General features: G+C 42.1%; 1 protein-coding gene across 1 annotated transcript in view; it reads right to left on the reverse strand.

The window, feature by feature from the left end:
* LOC148038961 (programmed cell death 2 C-terminal domain-containing protein) overlaps positions 1-17,536 on the reverse strand; it is a 127,928-nt gene that overhangs the window by 45,521 nt on the left and 64,871 nt on the right. The window lies entirely within an intron of this gene.

Here is a 17,536-nt window from a genome sequence, read left to right on the forward strand (position 1 = left end):
TTATTCTTCTACTCTCTCTCTCTCTTTAAATTTTATTATTTTCTCTCTCTATAATTCTCTCTTTGTGTTTATATTCTCCCTCTCCCTTTCTTTTCCTCCCCCTCTTCTCTCTTTTCCTTCTCTCTCTCCTCTTTGTTAATTCTCTCTTTTAAATTTTATCTTTCCTATCTATAATTCTCTCTTTATTCTCTCTCTCTCTCTCTCTCTCTCTCTCTCTCTCTCTCTCTCTCTCTCTCTCTCTCTCCCCCTTAAATTTTATCTTTCCTCTATAATTCTCTCTATGTTCCTCTCTCTCTCTCTCTCTCTCTCTCTCTCTCTCTCTCTCTCTCTCTCTCTCTCTCTCTCTCTCATCTTTTCTTTTCAATTACCTTCCTAACAATCTCTATAAACCTCACGGTTTTGAACCAGCTCTAAACAAGTCCTGGCTTCATCATCTTAGCTTACTTCTTCAACAAAAGAAGGTAAACTATGAAGCATCTAACCATTGATAATCTTTCACATGTTTTCCCATTATGGCGAGAAAGAAAAGCATGTTCTATGTTGTAAGCATCAATAGCTACAAGGATGTCAAGCTTGATTATGAGGACACCTCATCTATGTTGTGGAATAGCAACCTGTCAATGTGGCCATCAAGGCAGGAATGCATGACTTCTAGCTCTATGCCGAGATATGCATTAATGCATAGGGACTGCATACTGAATATATTAATGTCTCTAAGTAGTTGGCACATTCCTTTCCCTCATCATGTACATCATCATAGGTGACTCCGATGTCTTCATTCTAGTTATATGGGGCATGCTTATACAGCATTGATGATGCACTACTAAACGAAGGAGTAACCCGTTCACTTTTGGTGTATTATGTAGGGCTTGTTCAACAGGTCATGTTCAGATAATCCATATGACATTAACCATGTCGTTCTAGATGTGGGCTATATATCCAAATATGGGAAGGACTAATACTAGAGATCGTTTACATTCTGGTTGTGGGCTATGGATCCAACAATGGGAAGGACTAATACTAAATCATTACATTCGTGCCTTCAAACATATAAGGGCTAACTTTTGAAATGCCCACAAAAAGTTTATCTAACTAAGATAAATAAGCATGACCTCCTTGAGCAAGCATGTGTTCTTGAACTTCTCCTAGTCCCCCCTCACACACACAAAGCATTTGTTCTTCTTTCCAAACCCTCTTCTTGTCAAGAAGGCTTTGCAAAGATTATTGGTGTTTGATATACACCCTAACAAGAGTAAACAGATACATGTAAGTTTGGACTTTGGAAGAACTTGAGAGAGAGAGAGAGAGAGAGAGAGAGAGAGAGAGAGAGAGAGAGAGAGAGAGAGAGAGAGGCTCAAATATCTTTTCTATGTAAAGAGTTTGAAGAGTTTAACTTGGGAGAGAGAGAGAGAGAGAGAAGCTCAAATATCTTTTCTATGTACAGAGATTGAAGAGTGTAACTTTGTTAAGAAATGTGGACTAGGTTTTTGACTTTGAACATTGAGCATGCCTATCCATTGGCTTGAATCCATTGCATGGCTTGACATGGTACCATTACATGTAATTAGCATGAGATTCATGCATTGCTTTAGCATTAGTGTGTGGCTTGACATGTTGTGACCACATGTAGTTAGCATGAGGTTCATGCATTGCTTTGGTCTTTCTCTCAATTGCAGGAAACTCCATGAATATCAAGCATTTTTGACTATGAGATTTTTGGTAGGTCTTCTTTGGATTATGTTGTGGAAAGAAGAGTTTTCATTGTGTCATTTTGGTTGGTTGGAATGGCCAAGGACTTTCCTTCGTGGACATACCATTATGATTATGCTTGGCGTTTGATTCCCCTTGAGCCCAATGTGCATGCTTGATTAGGGATAAGTGAGAATCATATGAGGAGTGTAAATATTTATATGCATGTATCTCCATATGGAATGTGGTCTATAAGCATGTCATTGAAATGTCATGGCAAAGGAGTTGCTTTAAAACATTGCAATTACTTATGATGGAATGTAAGTTTAGTAAGCTTACATGTAACATTAGGAGAGAATGAGAGTGGAGGTCTCAACTATGTGAAAGGTGTTGAATGGAAGAAAAACTATGGTAAGGATTAGTTTATGAGCTATATTAATGAGGCCTTTATACTCATCAGATTTAGGTTTTCTATTTCTTAACTTGCAAATCATAAACACTACTACTTGCCATTGCATGTATGTGATTTAAGCCTAACTTCTCTAACCCTTGCTTAGGTCTTGCCAATTACACATCACAAAAGGGTTTACACCTTTGGTTCTATCTAATTTGTGAGTTTTTGAAACCCTAGCTCTACATGTATATCCATAAATTTTGTTTGGTTACATGTCATGTATCGTTTTCAATTAATGGTCCATGACTAAGCTCTATGTTATATGTGGAGAGAGAGAGAGAGAGAGAGAGAGAGAGAGAGAGAGAGAGAGAGAGGGAGGGAGAGAGTTGTGCATGTGAATTAGGTATAATAAGGGTCGTTCAAACTAACACTTTCTATAGCTTTGATAAGGCTATCCATTGTGTTAAGGGTTAACATTGTTTTGAAGCGCCTATCAAATATTTTTTGCTTTTATGGTCCATTTTAGAGCTAGATCACGGTGGAAAGTGGTTGTCTTTTGTACAAAGGCTTTTCTTGCACAAATAATTTGGTATATGCTTACATGTTCTTCCTTTAGTTGAAGCATATGAGTTGGATCTAGGAGTGACATTTTGTAGCAACATAGAGGTCTCTTTATTGCCACATGAAGTGCAATGCCATTTTTTGCAAAGCATGCGATTCATTTGGTTTGTTATATATCAAGTGTAGGTGCTAGTAGCATCAACATGCTACAACCAAGTTTGGGTTGTCAATGGACCCCATAACATCAATCTAAAAAGCTATTAGTGGATCACCTAACATTAGGCATGTGTGGAGGAAACATTGATGAGGCACCACAAGATAATTTTGGTAGAGGGGGTAAAAGTGTGCATCAAAAGTGATGCTGAGGGCTCCCATGATTGGAGGCCATGGCCATTATGGTGTGTTGCTGAGACAACCACTTCATTGTACTATCAAGGAATGGGACTAGGGATAGGGTGGGTAGTATCTACTAGAAGATTTGTGTAGTGTTTAGCCCACTATCAATATTTGCTTGGCATGGTGATTGAGATCATTGCATATGCCATGGACTCTTAACATATCATCAACCATGTAGAGAGGTTCATCTACAATACTAAGTATGCAATGTGGGATCATAAAATAAGGTTTAGAAAATACCACACAATGTGGGATCATGAAATAAGGTTTAGAAAATACCACACTAATTGCATAACTATCAAAGCATCCCCTTGCATGTTATAGAGGGGGCTAGAGTGAAAATAAAATTAGAATGGACATGCATGGTGGACTAGACTTTTTAGATATTGTAATTGCTTTTGTTGCCTAGCACAATTCAAGTTTCTAAATGTTAGATATCATTGCATATATTGATAGTGAACCAAATTTGATTTAAGAAACTTAAGCATATTTTGTTGAGCTCCATATGCTTGAAATATGTTTTGTGCATATAGGCATATGTTTAATGTATTCTAGGGTTATAGAGGACAAATTTGAGTAATATCTAATGTTTTACAAGGTCAATAACCATGATAAAATAATAAATTGTGTTGCTCATATGAAAATATTTACATTGTAATTTTAACATCCATAAATAGAGCTACACAAAAAATAAAGATAAAAATGTGAAACGAGCGAGGTGTAGCCTCACAAGCTTTGTAATGATGCCAACCCTGTGAAGCATGATAGATACCAACTAGTTATAGTTATGTGTGTAAAGCTTTACACTAGCGAGCCTTGGAGAATTTACATGTGATTAGTATTAGGACTCAAAGCCTCCACTTCGCAAGCTTATATGCTAGCAACTTAGTCCACCATTTATCATATTACTAAAGCTTCAATCTACATAAAAAAGGCCCCACCTTTTAATTGTAAAGCATTAGGGGTTGTTAGAATATTGGTCCCTCTTACCTTGTGACATTGTCCAAAGAATTTACATGTATGATGGCAGACCCAATACCCTACTATGTTTTTAGCATAATTGAAATCTCTACAACCGTGTTTGCAAAAGATACCCCATCATATAATCCTATAATCCTCTCATCATCTTGCAATGAGCCCTACTTTTTCATACTCTTTTCTACCTTGCAAACATGTTGTCCAAAAGCTCCATTTATCTCTTCAATCCTTTAGAATTTCTTGAAATGTGCTAAGCTAAGAATCCTATGAAGCCTGAAGTAAAAGTATCTTCACCTACAGCAATGGGCAAGAGCTTTATCCTCTCAGTGCCATTGTAGCCTTGTGTTACAGTAGTACTTACTAAAAACCCATCTTCTGAAACTATCTGGCATTGGGAGGATTGTGAGAGTATTCCCCAAAATCTATCCCTATTTCTTACACGAATGACATAGATTGTCATAAACTACATTGCTCTTCTATTATCTTTACTCTTGATTCTTTCATAGGTAGAACCATCATCTAGAACTTTAATCTCCATCCATATTACGATAATAAATCGCTGCCTTAGAAAATGACATGAAAGGCTAATAAAGGAATAAAATAAACTACAACATAACCCCAAGGGTAAGGATAAAAAGGAGTGCCTTCAGTAATGTGGATCTTGCACAAAGAAATGGTAATCATCTTGCACATCTCCTATGGTAATCTTCATGTCTAGACAAGCAACACACAGTTCTCTTGTGCAATTGTTGGCTACTTGCATCCTCCATTCATGGGGTTGACATCTATAGGCCATCGCCCATTCTCATAAATACTCCTCACCATAACATTTATCTCTAAACCTTAATTTGTCAATGCAACACATGGAGTTTCTAACTCTCCAACCTTCACTATAATCTTAGTAGTAGTTTAGGCCCAATAGTTCTTGGAATAATGACTACTGGGTATCACTCCTAAAGCCATTCCATGCTCTATATAGTGCATAGGTCATACAGTCCTTGTACAGTATATCAAAGTCTTCTTTGCAACATTGTTCACTTTAGCACTTCTGCTCCTTCACATGCAACCTCTGCATCTACATCATCTCCAGAAACCAATTGTATGCCATGTAAACATATTTCTTATTCACTTTGTATCAAGCCTAAGTTGGCTCACCCACAAAATGTCTTTTTCTTTTTATAATGTTTATAATTTCTTTATGGAACCTAAGTCGGCTCACCCACAAACTATCTTTTTCTTTTTATAATATTTATAATTTCTTTATGGAACTCTCTTTTGCTATTTCAAGGTTTTCACCCAATGTAGAATCAACCTTTTAGAATTCTCTCTTCCAAGAACTTTTTAAGATCTATGGCCGTCTTTATGTTAGAGAGTAGCTTGTATCCTAGTCGCTTTTGTCAGAGTGCAGTGATGCGGAAGCGTAGGACATAGACTAAGAGAGAGTGAACACAGAGAGAGAAGAGAGAGAGAAAAGGAGAAAGTGTAAACGCAAAAAATCTGCAGTGTAATATGTTGTATAAGAGTGCAGAGATATACATGGGGGCAGAGGAAATATCTGTGTGTGTCTCCGACTTGATGACCTCAATCTCCATTAGCCTGAGCATAGTCTGTTCTCAGCCAACACATCTCAAGACCAGAATCTAAAATGAATGAATGATTGAGTGTGCAACCAAGTGGCTATTTATAGCCAAAAAATAGGAAATACCAGCACCAGGTCGACTGCATTAAATGTAGTCTACTACAGTAAAAAAATAATTAAAAACAATCCACACAGTCCGATTGCAGCTGTGCTAATGTGGCATCCTGCTACTAACATGTCCTCTATCATATGCTGTATACTATTGTACTGTGTAGAAACCCTAACACAGCATGTGCAGGGGATGACTCTACCTCTAACACCCCCTCTCAGATCCTCGATGAGGCATCAGACTGAGGGATCTGGAATGCTAATGAAGTAAAGCCTAGGAAAGCGCCTTCGTGAAAAAATCTGCAAGATTATCCTTCGTCTTGCAGTACTCCACATCAATGGTCCCATCCAGAAGCTTCGTCTGGGCATGGAATACAGGATTTTGCACCAAGGCAATGCAACTCTCATTGTCGCACCGCAGAACATTAGGATGAGTCTAGGGGCAGCCAAGCTCCTCCAACAATCTCCAAAGCCACACAACCTCACATATGGTGGAAGATGCAGCCCGATACTTCGCCTCAATAGAAGAAAGGGCTACCATGGGCTGCTTCTTGCTACTCCAAGAGATAACACTTGTAACCAAGGTAAAACAGTAGCCTGTAGTAGACATCGGTGGTCCACATCGCCAACCCAATTCGAGTCACTCCAACTTGCAAGAACCAGATCAGAAGCATCTGTACCTACGAGATAAGAAATCCCTAAGTCAGAAGTCCCTCTCAAATACCGAAGAATCCTCAGGGCAGCTTGCCAATGCACCTGTTTGGGTTCAGTCATAAACCCTGCCAAAAGACCCACAGTAAAAGAAAGATCAACATGAGTGTCGAGAAGCCAAATCAAGGATCCAATCAACTGAAGGTAGCGTGAAGCATCCTGTCAAGATTGTGGGAGAGAAGGAAGGAGTCTCACTTGTAGCTTTCTTGCTTGCACAATGGGGGAATACACACAGAGGTGGAGGCTGAAAACAGTTTTCCTCTTCTTAGTTGTGTAAGCCAAAAAGGAGTCTAATACAAAGAAATAGAAGAACCCTATATATGGGTCTCAAACCAAACTCAACTAACTAAGGTGGCATACTAACTGAGCCACGAACTAGAGTAGATAAGGATAGCTATCATATAGCTATTATTCATGGGCGGTGTACCAACCGCATCTGCAACTAACACGTCGGTGACATAAATGCACAACGGTCACTCTGGCATATCACGAGTGGAGCTCAATATCTCAACACTCCCCCTCGAGCTCAATCCCAATTCCTGCACACCAAGCAGGTCTCTGAACTTGCGCAGCTTCTCAAACTCAGGATGAACAGCATGCACATAACCTGGTGGCTGCTCCATATAGACCTCTTCTTGCAAATCACCATGCAAGAAGGCATTCTTTACATCCATCTGATGTAAAGACCATCCCTTTGATGCAGCCATAGCAATGACTGCTCTTACAGTTGCCATCCTTGCAACGGGACTGAATGTTTCTTCATAGTCAATGCCATATGTTTCTGCATACCCCTTGACTACTAATATTGCCTTGTATCTGTTCACAGAACCATCTGCATTGTGCTTCACCTTATAAACCCACTTACAGCCAATTGCATTCTTACCTTTAGGCAAAGGTACGAACTCCCATGTAGCATTTGCTTCCAAGGCATCCATTTCTTCATCCATGGCTTTCTCCCATTTTTCCTTTCCCATGGCTTCCTCAAAAGAAGTGGGTTCTGGTTCCTGTATCACTTTAACCATATATGCATAGTGAATGGCTGTAAATCCATCATATTTCAGCCTATCCACAGGATACCTAGCTCTCGTAGACCTGCGCAAAGTAGGTTCACTCCCAGGTGCTCTCAAAACATCCCTGGTCTTCCTTACTCCAGGTGTAACAATAGAAGGAATACCCAACTCATCATCAATGCTCTGTTCTGAGCCACTGGATTCACCATCCACATAAGAGTGACCTGCATTCACATCAAACATGGGCTGATCAACCTTCTCTTTTCCTTTTCGTGATACCTGCATACCACTATCTGCATTGCTTTGAGAAGATTCTCCTGATCTCAATCTGCCTGTCCATGGTGAATAATGTGAACCATTGCTAGAGGACGCTCCAGGTCCACTAATATTTTGTGACTGCTGCTGTGAATTCTGTGCAGCATTACCATTTTGTGCAGCTACATCATCAATCACATTTACTGGTTTATACCAGCTACTCATCTCATCAAAAACAACATCTCTGCTCACTGTAAACTTACAGTAGAAGGGTTATAGCATCTATACCCTTTTTGTTGCAGAGAGTAACCAATAAAGATGCACTTCTCAGCTTTTGGATCCAACTTGGATCTCAACTCATCTGGCACATGTACATAGGCAATGCAACAAAAAATTTTCAAATGAGAAATATCTGGTTTCCTACCAATATACCTATCCTCTGGAGTCATTCCATGTATTGCTGCAGTGGGAGTCCTGTTCATTATGTAGACTGCTGTAGCAACTGCTTCAGCCCAATAAAAATCTGGCAAGTCTTTTTCATTGAGCATGGCACGAGATACCTCTCCAATATGCCTGTTTTTCCTTTCTGCAATTCCATTTTGTTGTGGGGTATGACTGCATGAATATTGTTGTTTTATGCCATGCTCCTGCAGGAACCTTGCAAACTCATTTGAGAGGTACTCTCCCTCTCCATCTGACCTTAGGCATTTTATCTGCAGCCTGTTTCTTTTTCAACCATAGCTTTAAGAGTTTTGAAATGCCCAAAAACTTCACTTTTCTTTTTCATAAAATACACCCAAACTTTTCTGCTATAGTCATTAATAAAAGTGACAAAATAATGAAGCCTCCAAGAGATCCAGTTTTAGTAGTCCACACATCAGAGTGGATTAATTCCAATGGCTTCTCACTCTCTTGAACATGTCTAGGAAATGGTTTCCTTGCCTGTTTTCCAAACTGACATGCTTCACATACCTTATGCATTTCTGCAACCTTGAATCTAGGCAATCCTGCAACAATATTTTGCACCTGCATTGATTTAAGTCGCTGTACATTAACATGACCAATGTGTTTATGCCAGATATCAATATCTGCAACTACAACGGTCCCATGTGCAAACATTGCTGCACTCAATTCAGACATGTCTGCATCCAACGTAAACATTCTGCCCTTCTTTTTTCCTTTTGCTATCAAGCGACCTTTATTTTTCATATCCTCAACAAAGTATCCATGAGGATTACATCTGACCTGCAAGCCCTGCTCAACCATTTGACCAACAGAAACCAGATTCTTGGTGATATTCGGGACATGAAATACATCGGACATGTATTTCTTTTTCCCATCCTGCATAGACAAAGAAATTTTTCCAATCTGCACAATAGGATGTGCAGTATCATCACCAGTCTCCACAAATCCTGGTTTTTCCATTTTCCTTGCATCCTCCATCCATTCTGCATGACCTGTCATGTGGTTTGATGCACCTGAGTCAACATACCACACATCGTTGCTTTCTTCTGCACTTGTCACAGAATTGTTTATGTGCTGCACCATAAACAAATGCTCATTTCTGTCATCACCCTGTCTACTAGAAGATGCATAATTCCCTTGTTGCAATTTCCCATTCATGATGTCATTCTACTTTTTATAGCAGTCCTTAGCCATATGACCCATTTTACCACAGTAGTAGCATTCAACATTGTTGTTTGCATTTTGGCCTCTTTGCCATCCACTACGACCTCTTTGGCTCCCCCTGCCTCTAGAGTTACCACGTCCTCCTCCATAGGACTGGTTTTCTTGAGTTTGCTGCATATTCTGATTTCTACCATAGCCTCCAAATCGGCCTCCTCTACCTCTTCCAGCATTTGAGTAGAAGACAGCTTCTTTCGAAGTTCCTCCTGAAGAAGATGCACCACCATTTCTCTGCTCCTCAGAAATTAGAAGAGCAATCAACTCCTCAAAATCAGGAAATCTTTCACGAACTAAAATGGATGTCCGAAACTGTGCATAATCCTTTCCTAGACCATTCAAGGTCACAGAAACTAAATCGTCATCTTCCACTGGCGACCCAATGGAAGCAAGTGCATCTGCAATCTTCTTCACCTTCATGTGGTAGTCATTGATGCTCATATTTTCTCTTTGCACATTATGTAACTCTTGCTTGAGCTGCATTTTCCTGGCTTGAGTATTTGTGCTATACATTTTTGACAAAGTATCCCATGCCTCCTTTGGCGTACTTGCATCCTGAATATGCACAATCATAGAGTCTGAAATACTGATAGACAGCCAGTACATAACTTTTCTGGCTCTCTCATGCCATGCTTTAAATGCCTACATTTGCTGTTGATTGGGAACATCAGGAAGAACTGGTTCTTCTTCATTTCCTGCAACAAATTCCCAATATCCTTTTCCCATAAGGAAATTCGTCATTCTAAACTTCCATGCTTGGAAGTTGTTCTTGTCAAGCTTTTCAGTGACAATCTGTGAGAGAGAATCAGATGCCATTACAGAATACTGCAAAAAATTCTGTCACTGCAAAAAACACAGCTTCACCCTCACAAGGGCAAATCTGCAAAACTGGCGAAAGTGGTATTTGACCATACAGTCACTTCCTAGTGACGATTTTGTATCAACATGCAACAGGGATGATTCTGTAACTCCCAATGTCTCTGCACACAAGCATACGATGCAATCTCTGTGGTAACTTTTCACCAACCTGTAGAACAGTGGTCGCACAGCATAAAACAGGGCCTTTTCCTGAGTACGTGCAGAAAACTTCCGCCCTTAAAGCAGGCCCCGAAATGGCCTCAAATAAAAAAATGGCTTCACAACCTGAGACAATGCACTCTTGCAATTTCCGGTTGTGCTACCTGCAGAGATCTGCTCCCAAAACAGAAAATGAAAGCAACACTGCTCCTCTTACCAGAACACCGCGAGCTTGGCTTGCTTTCTTGAGCTCCTTACCACGAACAAGGCTCTGATACCATGTCAAGATTGTGGGAGAGAAGGAAGGAGTCTCACTTGTAGCTTTCTTGCTTGCACAATGGGGGAATACACACAGAGGTGGAGGCTGAAAACAGTTTTCCTGTTCTTAGTTGTGTAAGCCAAAAAGGAGTCTAATACAAAGAAATAGAAGAACCCTATATATGGGTCTCAAACCAAACTCAACTAACTAAGGTGGCATACTAACTGAGCCACGAACTAGAGTAGATAAGGATAGCTATCATGTAGCTATTATTCATGGGCGGTGTACCAACCGCATCTGCAACTAACATGTCAATGACATAAATGCACAACGGTCACCCTGGCATATCACGAGTGGAGCTCGATATCTCAACACATCCATCATGGGAGAATCTGAGTGTGAAGTGGCCTTCCAATTCAGATCCATAGGAGTAGTAATGGGTAGATAAGTCTCCATCTCAAAAGTCACAAAGAGCTCCTAAATATACCTCTAATGAGAGATGAATATCCCCCTCTAAGATTGATAAATCTCGTGACCCAAGAAGAAATGAAGAAGCCTCAATTTCGTCATCTTGAATGCCTGATGTAAAGCTGTCTTGGTCTCTCAGACATTTTGTGCATGATCCCCTGTCAGAATCAAATCATCAACATACAACACAAACAACACACGACCAACCTCCGAAGTGTGCACATAAAGCTGTGGATCAGCCTTGGAACATCGATATCACAACTTCGACTAAAGAAACGAGTCTTTCTTCTCGTTCCATGCACGTGGAGCCTGCTTGAGGCCATACAAGGCCTTCTTCAACCTGTAAACTTTCCCATTTGAGGATCCAAAGCCAAGAGGTTGCTCAACATAGATCTCCTCTTGCAAGTCACCATTTAGAAAGGCCGACTTCACATCCAGCTGATAGATAGACCAGCTAAGGCAATAACAGCTCGAATAGTCGCCATACGAGTAGTGGTGGCAAAAGTATCATGGAAATCAATGTGTGGGCACTGAGCAAAACCTTTAGCAACAAGGTGAGCCTTGTGCTTGTCCAAAGAACCATCGCTAAGGTACTTGGTCTTGAAGACCCACTTAACACCAAGCACCTTCTTGTGAGAGGGATGAGGCACAAGAGACCAAGTGCCATTCCTTTCAATAGCCTCCAACTCGGCTTCCATAGCCTTCCACCAATGATAAGACTGCAAAGCCTCCTTCACTGAAGTGGGCTCTCGATCCTACATAATAACATGGGTTAGCAAACAATAGTTGGAGGAAACAAGCTCCGAAGAATGTGCCTGGTTCCTTCGTGACCTCCACAGTCCATCTTGCGGTTTCCACTCCTCAGGAACCCCCTCAATCCCTAAATCTCGAAGTGTGTCATGGGCCCAACGAGGAGGAGGACGAACCTCTCCTCGTCACTCTTCATCTGCTAAAGACTCAAGAACATCCACTGGCGGAAACTCCTCGGGGGTGACCAGTGGAAGTGAAGACTCGGAATCATAAGAAGAATCTCCATCAAAAGAATTTGGCTCCAAAGGAATTGTCTCGCGAGCCCAACTCTCCCCTGGATCTCCAAGAACAGTGCCAGAACTTCCACGAACCACACATCGCGGATCGTATAGACATCCCGCTTGACGTGATCAAATAGACGATAACCTTGGGACTGGGAGCTATAGCCAACAAAAACCTGTCGTCGGGAAGCCGCCTCAAACTTGTCACGCTGTGTCTTTGGGATGTGCACATAAGCGTCACACCTAAAGATCCTGAAATAAGAGACATTATGCTTAGTCCCAAAGTAAGCCTCAAAAGGTGTCATCCTGTCAATGACCGAAGTGGGAGATCGATTGAGGATGTGAACTGCGGTAGCCACTACCTTGGCCCATAGAAATTGAGGTGTCCGTTGGTGCTCCGTCATGGTGCATGCCATGTCGATCACACTTCAGCTCTTTTGCTCCAAAATGCCATTCTCTTGGGGAGTGTTGGTGTTAGCAAACTCCTGGTGAATGCCCCTATCTGCACAAAAACAAGCAAACTCATTAGACATAAATTCACCTTCCTTGTCTGAACGCAAGGTCTTCAGTCGCCGGCCAGAACGGTTCTCTTCAAAGAGAAGCCAATCCTTGAAGTGAGGCTCCAACTTCAAAGTCAAGAAGTAGGCCCAAGTCATCCTGCTGTAGTCATCTACGATCAACATGAAGTACAAGATCCCCTTTAGGGACTCGGTCCTCATCGGGCCACAAAGATCCGTAGATACAAGCTCCATGGGTGAAGTAGACCGCCTAGAAGCTTTGTTGGGAACCGCATCCCGATATAGTTTCCCATGAATCCAGGAGACACATGGCTGATGGCTCACCACTATGTCCGGCAATCCTCGGACAAACAACCCTTGCGACGCCTTTCGAAGGTACTCGTAGTTCAGGTGACCAAACCGAGCATGCCATAGCTCGGAATGTGTTTGAGAAGTAATAAGAAGAGAAGTAAGAGCTAAATAAGACTTCAATTTGTAGATGCCATTCTCCTCATACCCTGTAGAGAGAACCTTCCTCGATCCACGATCAAGGACTCGAACAGTATCACTGTCAAACTCCACCAGGAGGCCAAGAGCAAAAATCTTATGGACCGAAAGTAAATGATACCCCAAACATGGCACATGCAACACCTCAGAAGTGTGGGTACCACCACGTCTATGAGGTATAAGCTGTAGCTCACCCCGTGTGGCAATAGACACAGAAGAGCTGTCTCCAATGAGAATCTGCTCATGCGAAGGTCGCAAATGGGCAACACCAACGGGAGAAGGAGTCATGTGCCAGGAGGCACCACTGTCCACGATCCACTCACGATCCGGAGGAGCTGCCATTGCAGCATCAGAAGTCTTCAGTGTAGAGTCCTCAATGAATGCTAAGTGTAGAAAAGTAGCTGATGAGGGTGCAACCACCGCTCCAGAATCCTTCATGTCCTTCTTCTTGGTGTCCTTCTTGTCTTTGTCGAGGCAATCCTTCTTCCAATGACCGGTCTTTCCACAAATATGACAAAGTTGATTCCTTCTCCTTGTCCTTCTTAGATTTGTTGTCCTCCTTCTTCTTCTTTTGGCCCTTCCCCTTCTTTTGAGAGGCTTGACCAACCAAAGCCTCCAATTTGGAAGCATTCTATCCCTTCAACTGTTCGTCCAGTTCCAAGACCATAGGAACCAACTCTTCTCACTGAAGAGTCGACTCCCACCCTGATGCAATAAGAGCATGATAAAAAGTACCGAATCGTGGGCGGCAACTGGGACTGTAAAGTGATCGCCATGTCTTCAGAGGAAATAGGCTTTCCCGCATTTCGAACCTGCATATGAAGCTACCAAAGCTTGTTCATGTGTTCACGAAGCGAAGAAGACTTATTCATGGACAAGGTCCGCATCTGCACCTCCAAAGAAACCCTCTTCATCAAGGTAATCCGGTTGTACGTCTGATCAAGCTCTAGCCATATCTCTCGAGCCACCATCAAGTGCTTGATGTGAGCTATCACGGTTGTAGTGCAAGACAAAAACATAAAAGATCGAATCCTGGCATTTAGTTTGCCCCAATGAGACTGGGCCTTGGTCAACTCTGCACGAGCATTGGACGAGAGTTTGGACTCATCCCTCATTGAGGGCTTGTTAATCTCCTCCATCACTAGTTCTACCAAATCATAAGACTCCAAAATGGCCAATATCATCACTCGCTAGATGCGGTAATTGTCACCATCAAGCTTTTGATCCGATGGAAGAGCCGGTAGGATAGGCACCTTCTTGTCCATGATCACCTGAAACTCCGAATCAGTCTTTGTAGACATGTTAACCTCCAATACTTGCACAAACACAAAATCTCTAACTGTGAAAACGCAGCCTTCTAGGGATGGTTCCTCTGCTGCCTAAACCTTCTTCACCCATCAGAGGTGATGAAAAGGTAAAATTTGCAATGGAAGGCCTCAAATGCAGCCTTCCTCCCCTTCGAACAATAATAACCTGCAGCAAATTCACCGATTAGACTCTTTTCTCGCACGCGCGCACTTGCTTCATCTTGATCCAATGCGCAACCCTCCCGCTTACCCTCGAATCTTGGAAATGCAGCCTTGTGTCGTACTAAAATCTCCTCTTTAGATAGGTTCAACCCTTAGTCAGACCATCTTCACCGCTTTGATACCATGTCCGAGTGCAGCGATGCAGAAGTGTAAGACATAGACAGAGAGAGAGTGAACACAGAGAGAAGAGAGAGAGAGAAAAGCAGATAGTGTAAACGCAGAAAATCTGCAGTGTAATATGCTATATAAGAGTGGAGAAATATACACAGGGGTAGAGGAAATATCTGTGTGTGTCTTTGACTTGATGACCTCAATCTCCATCAGCTCGAGCACAGTCTGTCTCAACCAACAGATCTCAAGACCAAAATATGAAATGAATGAATGACTGAGTGTGCCACCAATTGGTTATTTATAGCCAGAAAATAGGAAATACCAGCACTAGGTCGACTGCATTAAATGCAGTTGATTGTAGTAAAAAACAATAAAAAACTATTCAACTGCAGACAGTAGTCCGCCGACTACAGCTGCGCTGATGTGGCATCCTGCCTACTGACGTGTCCTCTATCGTATCCTGTATATTGTTGTACTGTGCAAAAACCCTAACATAGCTTGTGCATAGGATGACTCTACCTCTAACAACTTTTCCTTTGGCTTTTATTATTTCTTTTTCATCTTCTATGTTCTGGACTGGGTCTAGTAGGAAGCATAGATTACTCAAGCTCTATCCTACCAACACCTCTAGTGACCCTCTTAGAGATCCCTAGGTTCATGTTATCTCTTTTTCTTTTATCTTCCACTATTACATCTTTTTTTTCTTAATAAACAGAATAAGAATCCACAAGGGAATCCTATCTAGTCTTCTCTCTAATACTTTGACTAGCATCATTTATCTCTATCTTTGGAGAAAGGTGAGAAGGATCGAAGCTTACACTCGAGAGCTATGGCAGGAGAGCAAGAGTAAGAAAGAGAGAGACAAGAAATGGGAACTCCAACACTCACAATGTGTGACCGGGCCTTCCTTTATTCAAACTGTCACTAAAAGAATAAAGAATAAAGTGACGGTGACGGGCACCCGCCACCTACAATGTGCAGTGTGGCGGTGATTGTCAGTGTAGTAATACACGGGCAGCTAGGCGAAGGCACCTTTACCCCCAACAACCTCCCCCAACAACCTCCCAGCAAATCAGTGCTCAATCCAAGCTCAAATCCATAGGCAAACCATAGGCATACATTCTCGTATGTATAAGCACCAACAATCGGATATAATCGGGCATCAAATGCCAAGACCTGTAAGCATAAAATTGAAGTAACAGGTGGCTGCCCTATTTTGGACAGATCTGGGATTGTTCAAAACAGTCAATGGCTGAGCTAAATCAGCTCCAAATGCGTCTCACATAAGAGGCATAACATCCACAAGTGATCCGGTATCAATAGACATTAGTAGAAGCATCACATAAGCCATAGGCATACAAATACATGCTGTCTCAGACCTGAAATCTGTTGTAAAATATTCTATAATCAGAATTTGGCAAATCTAACATCACCATCGCGTTCAAAGTGTGCCAAAACCCCAACTTAGACTCTTACCTTGCTTGAATCGGGTTTCGAATGCCCAAGATATGACAAAAAGAGTGATTTTTGGGCCAGATTTTGAAACATGCGCCAAAAAAAGTAAGCTGGCTGGGGGGGTCTGCTGTCCCACGTGTCAACAATGGGGCCCAAAGGGAGCACAAATGAGGGCCAAAGAAGGCCTACACCAAGCCTCAGCAAGCCTTGATAGGGTGGAAGCAAGATCCAGGTGAAGGAAGCTCCAAGAGGTGTGAGCTATGGCTGCCCACAACCTGTGAAAACCCTATTTACCTAGACCTGTGGACTGAGATAAATCTCTGAAATAATGAAGCAATACCTCAATGTCAATGCCTTGATGGTACCTCAATAGGCCGGAAAGAAGATCGAAAAGCCGGAGAGTGACGGGAGTGTTGAGATATCGAGCTCCACTCGTGATACGCCAGGGTGACCGTTGTGTATTTATGTCACCGACTTGTCAGTTGCAGATGCGGTTGGTACACCGCCCCTGAATAATAGCTACATGATAGCTATCCTTATCTACTCTAGTTCATGGCTCAGTTAGTATGCCACCTTAGTTAGTTGAGTTTGGTTTGAGACCCATATCTAGGGTTCTTCTATTTCTTTGTACCAGAGTTCTTTTGGCTTACACAACTAAGAAGAGGAAAACTGTTTTCAGCCTCCACCCTTGTGTGTATTCCCCCATTGTGCAAGCAAGAAAGCTACAAGTGAGACTCCTTCCTTCTCTCCCACAATCGTGACATGGTATCAGAGCCTTGTTCGTGGTAAGGAGCTCAAGAAAGCAAGCCAAGCTCGCGGTGTTCTGGTAAGAGGAGCAGTGTTGCTTTCATTTTCTGTTTTGGGAGCAGATCTCTGCAGGCAGCACAGTTGGAAATTGCAGGAGTGCATTGTCTCAGGTTGAGACGCCCTTCGCGGTGAAGCAAGAGGGCAGTATATGCTGCGGGCAAGGGCTTTAGCCCTTGGCGACCTTGTTTTTTTGATTTGAGGCCATTTCGGGGCCTGTTTTGGAGGCGGAAGTTTTCTGCACGCACTCAGGAAAAGGCCCAGTTTTATGCTGTGCAGCCACGGTTCTACAGGTCGGTGAATAGTTACTGTAAAAATTGCATTGTATGCTTGTGCGCAGAGACATTGGGAGTTACAGAATCATCCCTGTTGCCTGTTGATGCAAAATCGTCACTAGGAAGTGACTGTGTGGTCAAATACCACTTTCGCCAGTTTTGCAGATTTTCCCTTGTGAGGGTGACGCTGTGGTTTTTGCGGTGACAGAATTTTTTGCA

Source organism: Lygodium microphyllum, chromosome 3, assembly GCF_053477565.2.
Source record: "Lygodium microphyllum isolate KBCC chromosome 3, Lygodium_microphyllum_v1.1.10, whole genome shotgun sequence".
NCBI lineage: Eukaryota > Viridiplantae > Streptophyta > Polypodiopsida > Schizaeales > Lygodiaceae > Lygodium > Lygodium microphyllum.